Genomic DNA, 15,156 nt, shown 5'->3' with positions numbered 1-15,156 from the left:
AAGAAAAGGAATATCAAACGGAGTCCAAACGGAATGAAACCTTCGGGAACGTGAGTTTCTCACCGAATACAACTCAGGAGACTTGGACCCTACATCAAGGCACGTAATAGGAGGCCACGAGGTAGGGGGACGCGCCCTACCCTTACCAGGCGCGCCCCCACCCTCGTGGGCCCCCTGTTGCTCCACCGACGTACTTCTTCCTCCTATATATATCCACGTACCCCCAAACGACAGATACGGACCCAAAAACCTAATTCCACCGCTGCAACTTTCTGTATCCACGAGATCCCATCTTGGGGCCTGTTCCAGAGCTCTGTCGGAGGAGGCATCCATCACGGAGGGCTTCTACATCTTCATCCAAGCCCCTCTGATGAAGTGTGAGTAGTTTACTTCAGACCTACGGGTCCATAGTAAGTAGCTAGATGGCTTCTTCTCTCTTTTTGGATCTCAATACAATGTTCTCCCCCTCTCTCGTGGAGATCTATTCGATGTAATCTTCTTTTTGCGGTGTGTTTTTGAGACCGATGAATTGTGGGTTTATGATCAAGTCTATCTATGAATAATATTTGAATCTTCTCTGAATTCTTTTATGTATGATTGGTTATCTTTGCAAGTCTCTTCGAATTATCAATTTGGTTTGGCCTACTAGATTGGTTGTTCTTGCCATGGGAGAAGTGCTTAGCTTTGGGTTCGATCTTGCGGTGTCCTTTCCCAGTGTCAGAAGGGGCAACAAGGCATGTATTGTATCGTTGCCATCGAGGATAACAAGATGGTTTTTTATCATATTGCATGAAACTATCCCTCTACATCATGTCATCTTGCTTAAGGCGTTACTCTGTTTTTAACTTAATACTCTAGATGCATGCTGGATAGCGGTCGATGAGTGGAGTAATAGTAGTAGATGCAGGCAGGAGTCGGTCTACTTGTCTCGGACGTGATGCCTATATACATGATCATACCTAGATATTCTCGTAACTATGCTCAATTCTGTCAATTGCTCAACAGTAATTTGTTCACCCACCGTAGAATACTTATGCTCTTGAGAGAAGCCACTAGTGAAACCTATGGCCCCCGGGTCTCTTTCTCATCATATTAATATCCATCACTTTATTATTGCTTTGCTTTTACTTTGCCTTTTACATTTTACTTTGCATCTCTATACCAAAAATACCAAAAATATTATTTATCATCTCTATCAGATCTCACTTTCGTAAGTGACCGTGAAGGGATTGACAACCCCTAAGCGCGTTGGTTGCGTTGAGCTGTTGTTTCTGTGTAGGTACGAGGCACTTGTGCGTAGCCTCCTACTGGATTGATACCTTGGTTCTCAAAAACTGAGGGAAATACTTACGCTACTTTGCTGCATCATCCTCTCCTCTTCGGGGAAATCCAACGCAGTGCTCAAGAGGTAGCAAGAAGAATTTCTGGTGCCGTTGCCGGGGAGTCTGCGCAAAAGTCAACATAACAAGTACCCATCACAATCCCTATCTCCCACATTACATTATTTGCCATTTGCCTCTCGTTTTCCTCTCCCCCCAATTCACTCTTGCCGTTTTATTCGCCCTCTCTCTCTATCCTCCCTCTCTTTCTCTATTTGCCTCTTTTTGCCCACTTGCCTTTTTGTTTGCTTGTGTGTTAGTTTGTTTGTTTGTCGCGATGGCTCAAGATAATACTAAATTGTGTGAATTCACCAATACCAACAATAATGATTTCCTTAGCACTCCGATTGCTCCTCTTACCGATACGGAATCTTGTGAAATTAATACTGCTTTGCTGAATCTTGTCATGAAAGATCAGTTCTCCGGCCTTCCTAGTGAAGATGCCGCTACCCATCTTAATAGCTTCGTTGAGTTGTGTGACATGCAAAAGAAGAAATATGTCAATAATAATATTGTTAAATTGAAGCTATTTCCTTTTTTTCTTAGAGATCGAGCTAAAGCTTGGTTTTCATCTTTTCCTAAAAATAGTATTGATTCATGGAACAAGTGCAAAGATGCTTTTATCTCTAAGTATTTTCCTCCCACTAAGATCATCTCTCTTAGAAACGATATTATGAATTTTAAGCAACTTGATCATGAACATGTTGCACAAGCTTGGGAGAGAATGAAATTAATGATACGTAATTGCCCTACTCATGGTTTGAATTTGTGGATGATTATACAAAAAATTTATGCCGGATTGAATTTTGCTTCTAGAAATCTTTTAGATTCGGCCGCGGGAGGTACTTTTATGGAAATCACTTTAGGAGAAGCTACTAAACTCCTAGATAATATTATGGTTAATTATTATCAATGGCATACTGAAAGATCTACTAATAAAAAGGTGCATGCAATAGAAGAAATTAATGTTTTGAGTGGAAAGATGGATGAACTTATGAAATTATTTGCTAATAAGAGTGTTTCTTGTGATCCTAATGATGTGCCCTTGTCTACTTTGATTGAGAATAATAATGAATCTATGGACGTGAATTTTGTGGGCAGGAACAATTTTGGTAACAACGCGTATAGAGGAAATTTCAATCCTAGGCCTTATCCTAGTAATCCCTCTAATAATTATGGTAATTCCTACAACAATTCTTATGGAAATTATAATAAGATTCCCTCTGATTTTGAATCTAATATTAAAGAATTTATTTCTTCGCAAAAGAATGTTAATGCTATGATTGAAGAAAAAATGCTTAAGATTGATGATTTTGCTAGGAACATTGATAGAATTGCTCTTGATGTTGATTCTTTGAAACTTAGATCTATTCCACCTAAGCATGATATCAATGAGTCTCTCAAAGACATGAGAATTTCCATTGACGAGTGCAAAGAAAGAACCGCTAGGATGCGTGCTAAGAAAGATGCCTTTATAAAAGCGTGTTCTTCTAGTTCCTATGAAAATAATAATGAAGATCTAAAAGTTATTGATGTGTCCCGTATTAAATATTTGTTTTGCAATATGAATCTTGATAATGATGGGACTGAATATGATCCACCTTCACCTAGAAGGCGTTCTAAGAATTTGGAATTTGTTGATCTTGATACTAAATTTGATAAAAGTGGGATTGAAGAAATTAAAACCCTAGATGTTGCTAAACCCACTATATTGGATTTCAAGGAATTTAATTATGAAAATTGCTCTTTAATTGATTGTATTACCTTGTTGCAATCCGTGCTAAATTCTCCTCATGCTTATAGTCAAAATAAAGCGTTTACTAAACATATCGTTGATGCCTTGATGCAATCTTATGAAGAAAAACGTAAATTGGAAGTTTCTATCCCAAGAAAACTTTATGATGAGTGGGAACCAAATATTAAAATTAAAATTAAATATCATGATTTTTATGCTTTGTGTGATTTGGGTGCTAGTGTCTCTACTATTCCCAAAACTTTGTGTGATTTGCTAGATTTTCGTAATTTTGATGATTGCTCTCTAAACTTGCATCTTGCGGATTCCACTAGTAAGAAACCTATGGGAAGAATTAATGATGTTCTTATTTTTGCAAATAGGAATTATGTGCCCGTAGATTTTATCGTTCTTGATATAGATTGCAATCCTTCTTGCCCTATTATTCTCGGTAGACCTTTCCTTAGAACGGTTGGTGCAATTATTGATATGAAGGAAGGGAATATTAGATTCCAATTTCCATTAGAAAAGGGCATGGAACACTTCCCTAGAAATAAAATAAAATTACCATATGAATCTATCATGAGAGCCACTTATGGATTGCCTACCAAAGATGGCAATACCTAGATCTATTCTTGCTTGTTATGCCTAGCTAAGGGCGTTAAACGATAGCGGTTGTTGGGAGGCAACCCAATTTTATTTTTATTCCTTGATTTTTTCTCCTGTTTAGTAATAAATAATTTATTTATCCTCTGTTTTGGTTGTGTTTTTTGTGTTTAATTAGTGTTTGTGCCAAGTAGAACCATTGGGAAGACTTGGGGAAAGTCTTGTTGAACTTGCTGTAAAAAACAGAAACTTTAGCACTCACGAGAACTGCTGTAATTTTTATTTGGAGAGTAATATTTAGTTAATTCTTTTTGAAGATGATTAATATATAAATTCCTCACGTCCAGCAATTTATTTTAGAATTTTTGGGGTTCCAGATCTTGCGCTAGCTACAGATTACTACATACTGTTCTGTTTTTGACAGATTCTGTTTTTCGTGTGTTGTTTGTTTATTTTGATGAATCTATGGCTAGTAAAATAGTTTATAATCCATAGAGAAGTTGGAATACAGTAGGTTTAACACCCATATAAATAAAGAATGAGTTCATTACAGTACCTTGAAGTGGTCTTTTGTTTTCTTTCGCTAACGGAGCTCACGAGATTTTCTACTTTAAGTTTTGTGTTGTCAAGTTTTCATGTTTTGGGTAAAGATTTGATGGATTATGGAACAAGGAGTGGCAAGAGCCTAAGCTTGGGGATGCCCATGGCACCCCCAAGATAATCTAAGGACACCTAAAAGCCAAAGCTTGGGGATGCCCTGGAAGGCATCCCCTCTTTCGTCTACTTCTATCGGTAACTTTACTTGGAGCTATATTTTTATTCACCACATGATATGTGTTTTGCTTGGGGCGTCTTTTATAATTTGAGTCTTTGCTTGTTAGTCTACCACAATCATCCTTTCTGTACACACCTTTTGAGAGAGCCATACATAATTTGGCATCTGATAGAATACTCTATGTGCTTCACTTATATCTTTTGAGCTCTATAGTTTTACTCTAGTGCTTCACTTATATCTTTTTGAGTTATATAATTTTTCTCTAAAGCTTCACTTATATCTTTTAGAGCACGGTGGTCGATTTTTTTATAGAAACTATTGATCTCTCATGCTTCACTTAGATTATTTTGAGTGACTTAATAGCATGGTAATTTGCTTAATAATAAATATGCTTGGTATTCAAGATTTGTAAAACTTTCTTTTGAGTGCGTTGAATACTAAGAAAAAATTGATGCTTGATAATTGTTTTGAGATATGAGGATGGTGATATTAGAGTCATGCAAGTTGATTAGTTGTGAATTTGAGAAATGCTTGTGTTAAAGTTTGTGATTCCCGTAGCATGCACGTATGGTGAACCGTTATGTGATGAAGTCGTAGCATGATTTATTTATTGATTGTCTTCCTTATGAGTGGCGGTCGGGGACGAGCGATGGTCTTTTCCTACCAATCTATCCCCCTAGGAGCATGCACGTAATACTTTGCTTTGATAACTTCTAGATTTTTGCAATAAGTATATGAGTTCTTTATGACTAATGTTGAGTCCACGGATTATACGCACTTTCCTTCCTTCCACCATTGCTAGCCTCTCTAATACCGCACACTTTTTGTCGGTATCATACACCCACCAAATACGTTCCTCAAAACAGCCACCATACCTACCTATCATGGCATTTCCATAGCCATTCTGAGATATATTGCCATGCAAATTTCCACCGTTCCGTTCATTATGACACGCTCCATCATTGTCATATTGCTAGCATGATCATGTAGGTGACATTGTATTTGTGGCAAAGCCACCGTTCATAATTCTTTCATACGTGTCACTCTTGATTCATTGCATATCCCGGTACACCGCCGGAGGCATTCATATAGAGTCATATTTTGTTCTAAGTATTGAGTTGTAATTGTTGAGTTGTAAGAAAAATAAAAAGTGTGATGATCATCATTTTTAGAGCATTGTCCCAAGTGAGGAAAGGATGATGGAGACTATGATTCCCCCACAAGTCGGGATGAGACTCCGGACGAAAAAAAGAGGCCATAAAAAAAGAGAAGGCCCAAACAAAAAAATGAGAGAAAAAGAGAGAAGGGATAATGTTACTATCCTTTTACCACACTTGTGCTTCAAAGTAGCACCATGATCTTCATGATAGAGAGTCTCTCATTCTGTCACTTTCATATACTAGTGGGAATTTTTCATTATAGAACTTGGCTTGTATATTCCAATGATGGGCTTCCTCAAAATGCCCTAGGTCTTCGTGAGCAAGCGAGTTGGATGCACACCCACTTAGTTTCTTTTGTTGAGCTTTCATATACTTATAGCTCTAGTGCATCCGTTGCATGGCAATCCCTACTTACTCACATTGATATCTATTGATGGGCATCTCCATAGCTTGTTGATACGCCTAGTTGATGTGAGACTATCTTCCCCTCTTTTTGTCTTCTCCACAAACACCATTCTATTCCACATAAGGTGCTCACGCTCATGTATTGCGTGAAGATCGAAAAAGTTTTGAAAATGTCAAAAGTATGAAACAATTGCTTCGCTTGTCATCGGGGTTGTGCATGATTTAAATACTTTGTGTGGTGAAGATAGAGCATAGCCAGACTATATGATTTTGTAGGGATAGCTTTCTTTGGCCATGTTATTTTGAGAAGACATAATTGCTTTGTTAGTATGCTTGAAGTATTATTGTTTTTATGTCAACATGAACTTTTGTCTTGAATCTTTTGAATCTGAATATTCATACCACAATTAAGAAGAATTACATTGAAATTATGCCAAGTAGCACTCCACATCAAAAATTCTGTTTTTATCATTTACCTACTCGAGGACGAGCAGGTATTAAGCTTGGGGATGCTTGATACGTCTCCAATGTATCTATAATTTTTGATTGCTCCATGCTATATTATCTACTGTTTTGGACATTATTGGGCTTCATTATCCACTTTTATATTATTTTTGGGACTAACCTATTAACCGGAGGCCCAGCCCAGAATTGTTGTTTTTTGCCTGTTTTAGGGTTTCGAAGAAAAGGAATATCAAACAGAGTCCAAATGGAATGAAACCTTTGGGAACGTGATTTTCTCACCGAATACAACTCAGGAGACTTGGACCCTACGTCAAGGCACGTAACAGGAGGCCACGAGGTAGGGGGCGCGCCCTACCCTACCTGGCACGCCCCCACCCTCGTGGGCCCCATGTTGCTCCACCGACGTACTTCTTCCTCCTATATATATCCACGTACCCCCAAACGATCAGATACGGAGCCAAAAACCTAATTCCATCGCCGCAACTTTCTGTATCCACGAGATCCCATCTTGGGGCCTGTTCCGGAGCTCCGCCGGAGGGGGCATCGATCACGGAGGGCTTCTACATCATCATCCAAGCCCCTCCGATGAAGTGTGAGTAGTTTACTTCAGACCTACGGGTCTATTCGATGTAATCTTCTTTTTGCAGTGTGTTTGTAGAGACCGATGAATTGTGGGTTTATGATCAAGTCTATCTATGAATAATATTTGAATCTTCTCTGAATTCTTTTATGTATGATTGTTTATCTTTGCAAGTCTCTTCGAATTATCAGTTTGGTTTGGCCTACTAGATTGGTTGTTCTTGCCATGGGAGAAGTGCTTCACTTTGGGTTCGATCTTGCGGTGTCCTTTCCTATTGACAGAAGGGGCAACAAGGCACGTATTGTATCGTTGCCATCGAGGATAACAAGATGGTTTTTTTTATCATATTGCATGAAACTATCCCTCTACATCATGTCATCTTGCTTAAGGCGTTACTCTGTTTTTAACTTAATACTCTAGATGCATGCTGGATAGCGGTCGATGAGTGGAGTAATAGTAGTAGATGCAGGCAGGAGTCGGTCTACTTGTCTCGGACGTGATGCCTATATACATGATCATACCTAGATATTCTCATAACTATGCTCAATTCTGTCAATTGCTCAACAGTAATTTGTTCACCCACCGTAGAATACTTATGCTCTTGAGAGAAGCCACCAGTGAAACCTATGGCCCCCGGGTCTCTTTCTCATCATATTAATCTCCATCAGTTTATTATTGCTTTGCTTTTACTTTGCCTTTTACTTTTTGCTTTGCATCTCTATACCAAAAATACCAAAAATATTATTTATCATCTCTATCAGATCTCACTTTCGTAAGTGACCGTGAAGGGATTGACAACCCCTAAGCGTGTTGGTTGTGCTGAGCTATTTTTTGTGTAGGTACGAGGGACTCGCGCGTAGCCTCCTACTGGATTGATACCTTGGTTCTCAAAAACTGAGGGAAATACTTACACTACTTTGTTGCATCATCCTCTCCTCTTCGGTGAAATCCAACACACTGCTCAAGAGGTAGCACTATGCATATTTCAAGCTCTACTACTAGGGTTTTCCCTAGTAGTGGTAGCCTAGGAAGATGCACGGCGCCGACCGCGGCGCAAGTTTGTGGGATGTGCTGGCTGTGAGGTTCGGGAAAAAGAGACACCCGAAAACCCGCATGGCCGCATAGTTTGGGTGAGCGTCGTATAGGAGGAAGAAAGGGGTCTGGTCATGGCGAGGCCGACAGGGTCGTCTATTGAGGAGGAAGGTGGAGGTCTGGAGAACTTCAACCTAGTAGGAAAACGGAATGTGTGCGTGGGTCAGAAGGGCACGCACAATGTCATTGAGTGTGCGCAGCGTGCGCTCGGCGCGCCCATTCTGAGGGGACGTGTACGGGCAGGACATGCGAAGAGTGATCCCAAGTGAAGCGAAGAGGGCACGAGAGGCAGCATTGTCAAATTCCTTCCCGTTATCCGTTTGGATCATGAGAACCGGTAGGTTAAAGTGGTGCTTGGCGAATGTGATGAAGTTGCGTATCATAGGAAGGACGTCAGATTTGTGGCGAAGGGGAAACGTCCATGCAAAGTGTCTATAATCGTCAAGCAACAGTAGATAGTATTGATAGCCAGAGTTACTAGGTATAGGGGACGTCCAAACATCACTGTGTACAAGCTGAAACGGAAAGAAAGAGACATGCGATGCTGAACTAAACGAGAGCCTAGTGCTCTTGCCGAGCTGACACGCTTCACACACGCCGGTGGTGCTAGGAGCTGGCTTGATGGTAGAGGGATGCAAGGTGCGGGCGAGGGCGTCGACAGCAGGGTGACCGAGGCGTTGGTGCCAAAAGTCACGCGAAACCGCGGCGAGGGCGTGGTGAGTGCGGGCCGGTGGCGTGTATGGCACGGGGTAGAGCTCGTCACCCGCATCATTACATCAGAGGATCACCTTCCTCGTTCTTCGATCCTTAAGAGAAAAGCCAAGATCGTCAAATTCCACATTGACGGGATTATCACGGGCTAGGGCTTTGACAGATAGTATGTTTTTGATAAGATGGGAAGAAACTAGGATGTTGTTGAGGTGGAGGGGGGAGGTAGACGTGGGTATGGTGGTGTGTCCGGTGTGCGTTACTGCAAGCGAGGAGCCGTCGCTGACCACTAAACGGTGTGTGTAGCAAGGGGTAGCAGAAGAGAGAATACCTGACGACGAAGCCATGTGCGACGAGGCGCCGGTGTCCAAGTACCATTCGGTGCTCGGTGGAGGCGGCTGCTGCTGCTGTACCGTCAGGTTATTGAGCGCCGCTATGAGAGCGCTATGGTCCCAAGCTGGTGTCGTGGTTGGAGGCTGGTGCGCCGGCGGTACGTTGTAGAGTGGGTGAGGAGGCAAGACAGGGTACCAGGTAGTGGGCGGAGAAGAGTTGGGGATGCTGGGCGCAGTCGCGTGGTGCGTGGCCGAGCCGGTGAACGGTGAAGCTCCGCCAGGTCGAGGGCCGAGGATGCCGGAGCCCAGTGCATGGGGCGCCATGGCATGGGCCATGCATGCACCATGCATGTCCAAGGGGCAGGGTAGGAGCAGTGGGGCGAGGAGCTTGTATGCCCCCGCTGGAGTTGGTGTGCGCCCCCCGCGGGAGTTGTTGCCCCGTCCGCGTCAACGAAGACCGCCGTCGCCGCCGTTGCAGGTGGTGCTGCCACCCTGCCTAGCCTCCGCGTGGCCCCCCGTGTTGGAGTTGGAGGTGGCCCGAGCGGCATGGAGAGCGGTCTCGGTGTTGGTGTCAGCAGCTAGGCGGCTCTCCTCAGGAAGAAGAAAGGCGCGACAACGGAAGAGCGACGGGAAGGGAGTCTGCATGGTTAGGATGGGCACGGCATACCTGGACCGGGGGTGAAGCCCACGGATCATGTTGAGGACTTGGTCGCGGTCGTCGACGGCGGCGCTGAGCTCGGTGGGACGGTCGGCGCAGTCCTTGAGACGCGCAAAGAAGGAGAGGATGGAAGACCCTTCTTGCTCGATGCGCCTGAACTCGGTGCAGAGATGCACCACCTGATGTTCGGCATTCTCCAGGAAGAGGTTGTAGATGGCGGCCCAGACGGCGGCGGCCGTGGCGCCGCGCTGGTGGATGAGGCCGAACACCTCCGCGCCGACATGGTTGTATGATACGTCTCCAATGTATCTATAATTTTTGATTGCTCCATGCTATTATATTATCTATTTTGGATGTTAATGGGCTTTATTTTACACTTTTATATCATTTTTGGGACTGACCTGCTAACTGGAGGCCCAGCCCAAATTGTTGTTTTTTGGCCTATTTTAGGGTTTCGAAGAAAAGGAATATCAAACGGAGTCCAAACGGAATGAAACCTTCGGGAACGTGATTTTCTCAACAAACGTGATCCAGGAGACTTGGAGTGGCCATCAAGAAACAATGGAGGAAGGAACGAGGCAGGGGGCGCGCCCTCCAACCTCGTGGGCCCTCCATTGCTCCACCGACATACTTCTTCCTCATATATATATCCACGTACCCCCAAACATCCAGGAGCACCACGAAAACCTAATTCCACCGCCGCAACCTTCTGTACTCGAGAGATCCCATCTCGGGGCCTTTTCTGGAGCTCCACCAGAGGGGGCATTGATCACGGAGGGCCTCTACATCAACTCCATGGCCTCTCCGATGATGTGTGAGTAGTTTACTTCAGACCTATGGGTCCATAGTTATTAACTAGATGGCTTCTTCTCTCTCTTTGGATCTCAATACAAAGTTCTCCTCAATTTTCTTGGAGATCTATTCGATGTAATCTTCTTTTGCGGTGTGTTTGTCGAGATCCGATGAATTGTGGGTTTATCATCCAGGTTATCTATGAAAAATATTTGATTCTCCTCTGAATGCTTTTATGTATGATTGGTTTATCTTTGCAAGTCTCTTAGAATTATCAGTTTGGTTTGGCCTACTAGATTGATCTCTCTTGCAATGGGAGAAGTGCTTAGCTTTTGGTTCAATCTTGCGGTGTTCGATCCTAGTGACAGAAAGGGAACCGATATGTATTCTATTTTTGCCATCGAGGATAAAAAGATGGGGTTTATATCATATTGCATGAGTTTATCCCTCTACATCATGTCATCTTCCTTAAAGCATTAGTCTATTCTCTTGAACTTAATACTCTAGATGCATGCTGGATAGCGGTCGATTTGTGGAGTAATAGTAGTAGATGCAGAATCGTTTCGGTCTAGTTGTCTCGGACGTGATGCCTATATACATGATCATACCTAGATATTCTCATAAGTATTCGCTTTTCTATCAATTGCTCAACAGTAATTCGTTTACCCACCGTAATACTTATGCTCTTGAGAGAAGCCACTAGTGAAACCTATGGCCCCCGGGTCTATCTTCCATCATATTAATCTTCCAATACTTAGTTATTTCCTTTGCCGTTTATTTTACTTTGCATCTTTGTTTCTCTTTATCATAAAAATACCAAAAATATTATCTTATCATATCTATCAGATCTCACTCTCGTAAGTGACCGAGAAGGGCTTGATAACCCCTTTATCGCGTTGGTTGTGAGGTTCTTATTTGTTTGTGTAGGTGTGTGGGACTTGAGCGTTTTCACCTACTCGATTGATATCTTGGTTCTCAAAAACTGAGGGAAATACTTACGCTGCTTTACTGCATCACCCTTTCCTCTTCAAGGGAAAACCAACGCAGTGCTCAAGAGGTAGCAAGAAGGATTTCTGGCGCCGTTGCCGGGGAGATTCGCGCCAAGTCAAGTCAAGATTTGACTCCCACAACGAGTCATTTCTGGCGCCATTACCAAGACAAAATATACCAAGTACCCATCAAAAACTCTTATCCCTCGCATTGCATTATTTGCCATTTTCCTCTCGTTTTCCTCTCCCGTACTTCACCCTTGCCACTTTGTTCGCCCTCTCTTCCTCTCTTCCTCTCTTTCTCTTCCCCTTCTCTTTTTCTATTTGCCTCTTTTGCCCGTTTCTTGTTTGCTTGTGTGTTGGATTGCTTGCTTGTCACGATGGCTCAAGATAATACTAAATTGTGTGACTTTTCCAATACCAACAATAATGATTTTATTAGCACTCCGATTGCTCCTCTTACCGATGCTGAATCTTGTGAAATTAATACTGCTTTGCTGAATCTTGTCATGAAAGATCCGTTTTCTGGCCTTCCTAGTGAAGATGTCGCTACCCATCTAAACAACTTTCTTGATTTGTGTGATATGCAAAATAAGAAAGATGTGGATAATGATATTGTTAAATTTAAGCTATTTCCGTTTTCGCTTAGAGATCGTGCTAAAGCTTGGTTTTCGTCTTTGCCTAAAAATAGTATTGATTCATGGAATAAGTGCAAAGATGCTTTTATCTCTAATTATTTTCCTCCCGCTAAGATCATCTCTCTTAGAAATGATATTATGAATTTTAAGCAACTTGACCATGAACATGTTGCACAATCTTGGGAGATGATGGAAATCAATGATACGTAATTGCCCATCACATGGTTTGAATCTTTGGATGATTATACAAAACTTTTATGCCTGATTGAATTTTGCTTCTAGAAATCTTTTAGATTCGGCCGTGGGAGGCACTTTAATGGAAATCACTTTAGGAGAAGCTACCAAACTCCTAGATAATATTATGGTTAATTATTCTCAATGCCACACCGAAAGATCTACTAATAAAAAAGTGCATGCAATTGAAGAGATTAGTGTTTTGAGTGGAAAGATGGATGAACTTATGAAATTGTTTGCTAATAAGAGTGCTCCTACTGATCGTAATGATATGCCTTTGTCTACCTTGATTGAGAATAATAATGAATCTATGGATTTGAATTTTGTTGGTAGGAATAATTTTGGTAATAACGCGTATAGAGGTAATTTTAATTCTAGATCGTTTCCTCGTAATTCCTCTAATAATTATGGTAATTCCTACAACAATTCCTATGGAAATTATAATAAGATGCCCTCTGATTTTGAATCTAATATTAAATAATTTATCACTTTGCAAAAGAGTTTCAATGCTTTGATTGAAGAAAATTTGCTTAAGATTGATGAGTTGGCTTGGAACGTTGATAGAATTTCTCTTGATGTTGATTCTTTGAAACTTAGATCTATTCCTCCTAAGCATGATATCAATGATTCTCTCAAAGCTATGAGAATTTTTATTGATGAGTGCAAAGAAAGAACCGCTAGGATGCGTGCTAAGAAAGATTGCTTTATAAAAGCGTGTTCTTCTAGTTTTCATGGTAATAAGGATGAAGATCTAAAGGTTATTGATGTGTCCCCTATTAAATCTTTGTTTTACAATATGAATCTTGATAATGATGGGGCTGAGGACAAGCCACCTTTACCTAGAAGGCATTCCAAAAATTTGAAGTCTTTAGATTTTGATGCTAAAATTGTTAAAAGTGGGATTGAAGAGGTCAAAACTTTAAATATCAATGAACCCACTATTTTGGATTTCAAGGAATTTAATTATGATAATTGCTCTTTGATAGATTGTATTTCCTTGTTGCAATCCGTGCTAAATTCTCCTCATGCTTATTGTCAAAATAAAGCTTTTACCAAACATATCATTGATGCCTTGATGCAATCTTATGAAGAAAAACTTGAGTTGGAAGTTTCTATCCCCAGAAAACTTTATGATGAGTGGGAACCTACAATAAAAATTGAAATTAAAGATCATGAGTGCTATTCTTTGTGTGATTTGGGTGCTAGTGTTTCCACGATTCCAAAAAACTTTGTGTGATTTTCTAGGTTTCTGTGATTTTGATGATTGTTCTTTAAACTTGCACCTTGCGGATTCCACTATTAAGAAACCTATGGGAAGAATTAATGATGTTCTTATTGTTGAAAATAGGAACTATGGGCCCATAGATTTCATTGTTCTTGATATAGATTGCAATCCTTCATGTCCTATTATTCTTGGTAGACCTTTCCTTAGAACGATTGGTGCAATTATTGATATGAAGGAAGGGAATATTAGATTCCAATTCCCGTTAAGGAATGGCATGGAACACTTCCCTAGAAAGAAAATTAAATTACCATATGAATCTATTATGAGAGCCACTTATGGATTGCCTACCAAAAATGGCAATACCTAGATCTACCTTCGCTTTTATGCCTAGCTAGGGGCGTTAAACGATAGCGCTTGTTGGCAGGCAGCCCAATTTTATTTTTATTCCTTCCTTTTTGCTCCTGTTTAGTAATAAATAATTTACCTAGTCTCTGTTTTGGTTGTGTTTTTTGTGTTTAATTAGTGTTTGTGGCAAGTAGAACCGTTGGGAAGACTTGGGGGAAGTCTTTTTGATCTTGCTGTAGAAAACATAAACTTTAGCGCTCACGATAATTGCTGCCATTTTTATTTGGAAGGTGATATTTAGTTAATTCTTTTTTAGATGATTACTAGATAAATTCCTCACGTCCAGCAATTTATTTTAGAATTTTTGGGGTTCCATAACTTGCTTTAGCTACAGATTACTACAGACTGTTCTGTTTTTGGCAGATTCTGTTTTTCTTGTGTTGTTTGCTTATTTTGATGAATCTATGGCAAGTAAAAGAGTTTATAAACCATAGAGAAGTTGGAATACAGTAGGTTTAACACAAATATAAATAAATAATGAGTTCATTGCAGTACCTCGAAGTGGTGTTTTGTTTTCTTTCGCTAACGGAGCTCAGAAGATTTTCTATTTTGAGTTTTGTGTTGTGAAGTTTTCAAGTTTTGGGTAAAGATTTGATGGATTATGGAACAAAGATTGGCAAGAGCCTAATCTTGGGGATGCCCATGGCACCCCAAGGTAAAATTCAAGGAAACGAAAAAGCCTAATCTTGGGGATGCCCCGGAAGGCATCCCCTCTTTAGTCTTCGTCTATCGGTAACTTTACTTGGAGCTATATTTTTATTCACCACATAATATGTGTTTTGCTTGGAGCGTCTTGTATGATTTGAGTCTTTGCTTTTTAGTTTACCACAATCATCCTTTCTGTACACACCTTTTGAGAGACTCACATGATTTGAAATTTATTAGAATACTCTAGTGCTTCACTTATATCTTTTAGAGCACGGTGGTGGATTTGTTTTAAAGAAACTATTGTTCTGTCATGCTTCACTTATATTTTTTTGA

The sequence above is a fragment of the Triticum urartu genome, chromosome 7A (genome assembly GCF_056163025.1).
Source record: "Triticum urartu cultivar PI428250 chromosome 7A, HENAU_Tu73, whole genome shotgun sequence".
Taxonomy (NCBI): domain Eukaryota; kingdom Viridiplantae; phylum Streptophyta; class Magnoliopsida; order Poales; family Poaceae; genus Triticum; species Triticum urartu.
Note: the sequence above shows the minus strand (reverse complement) of the source record.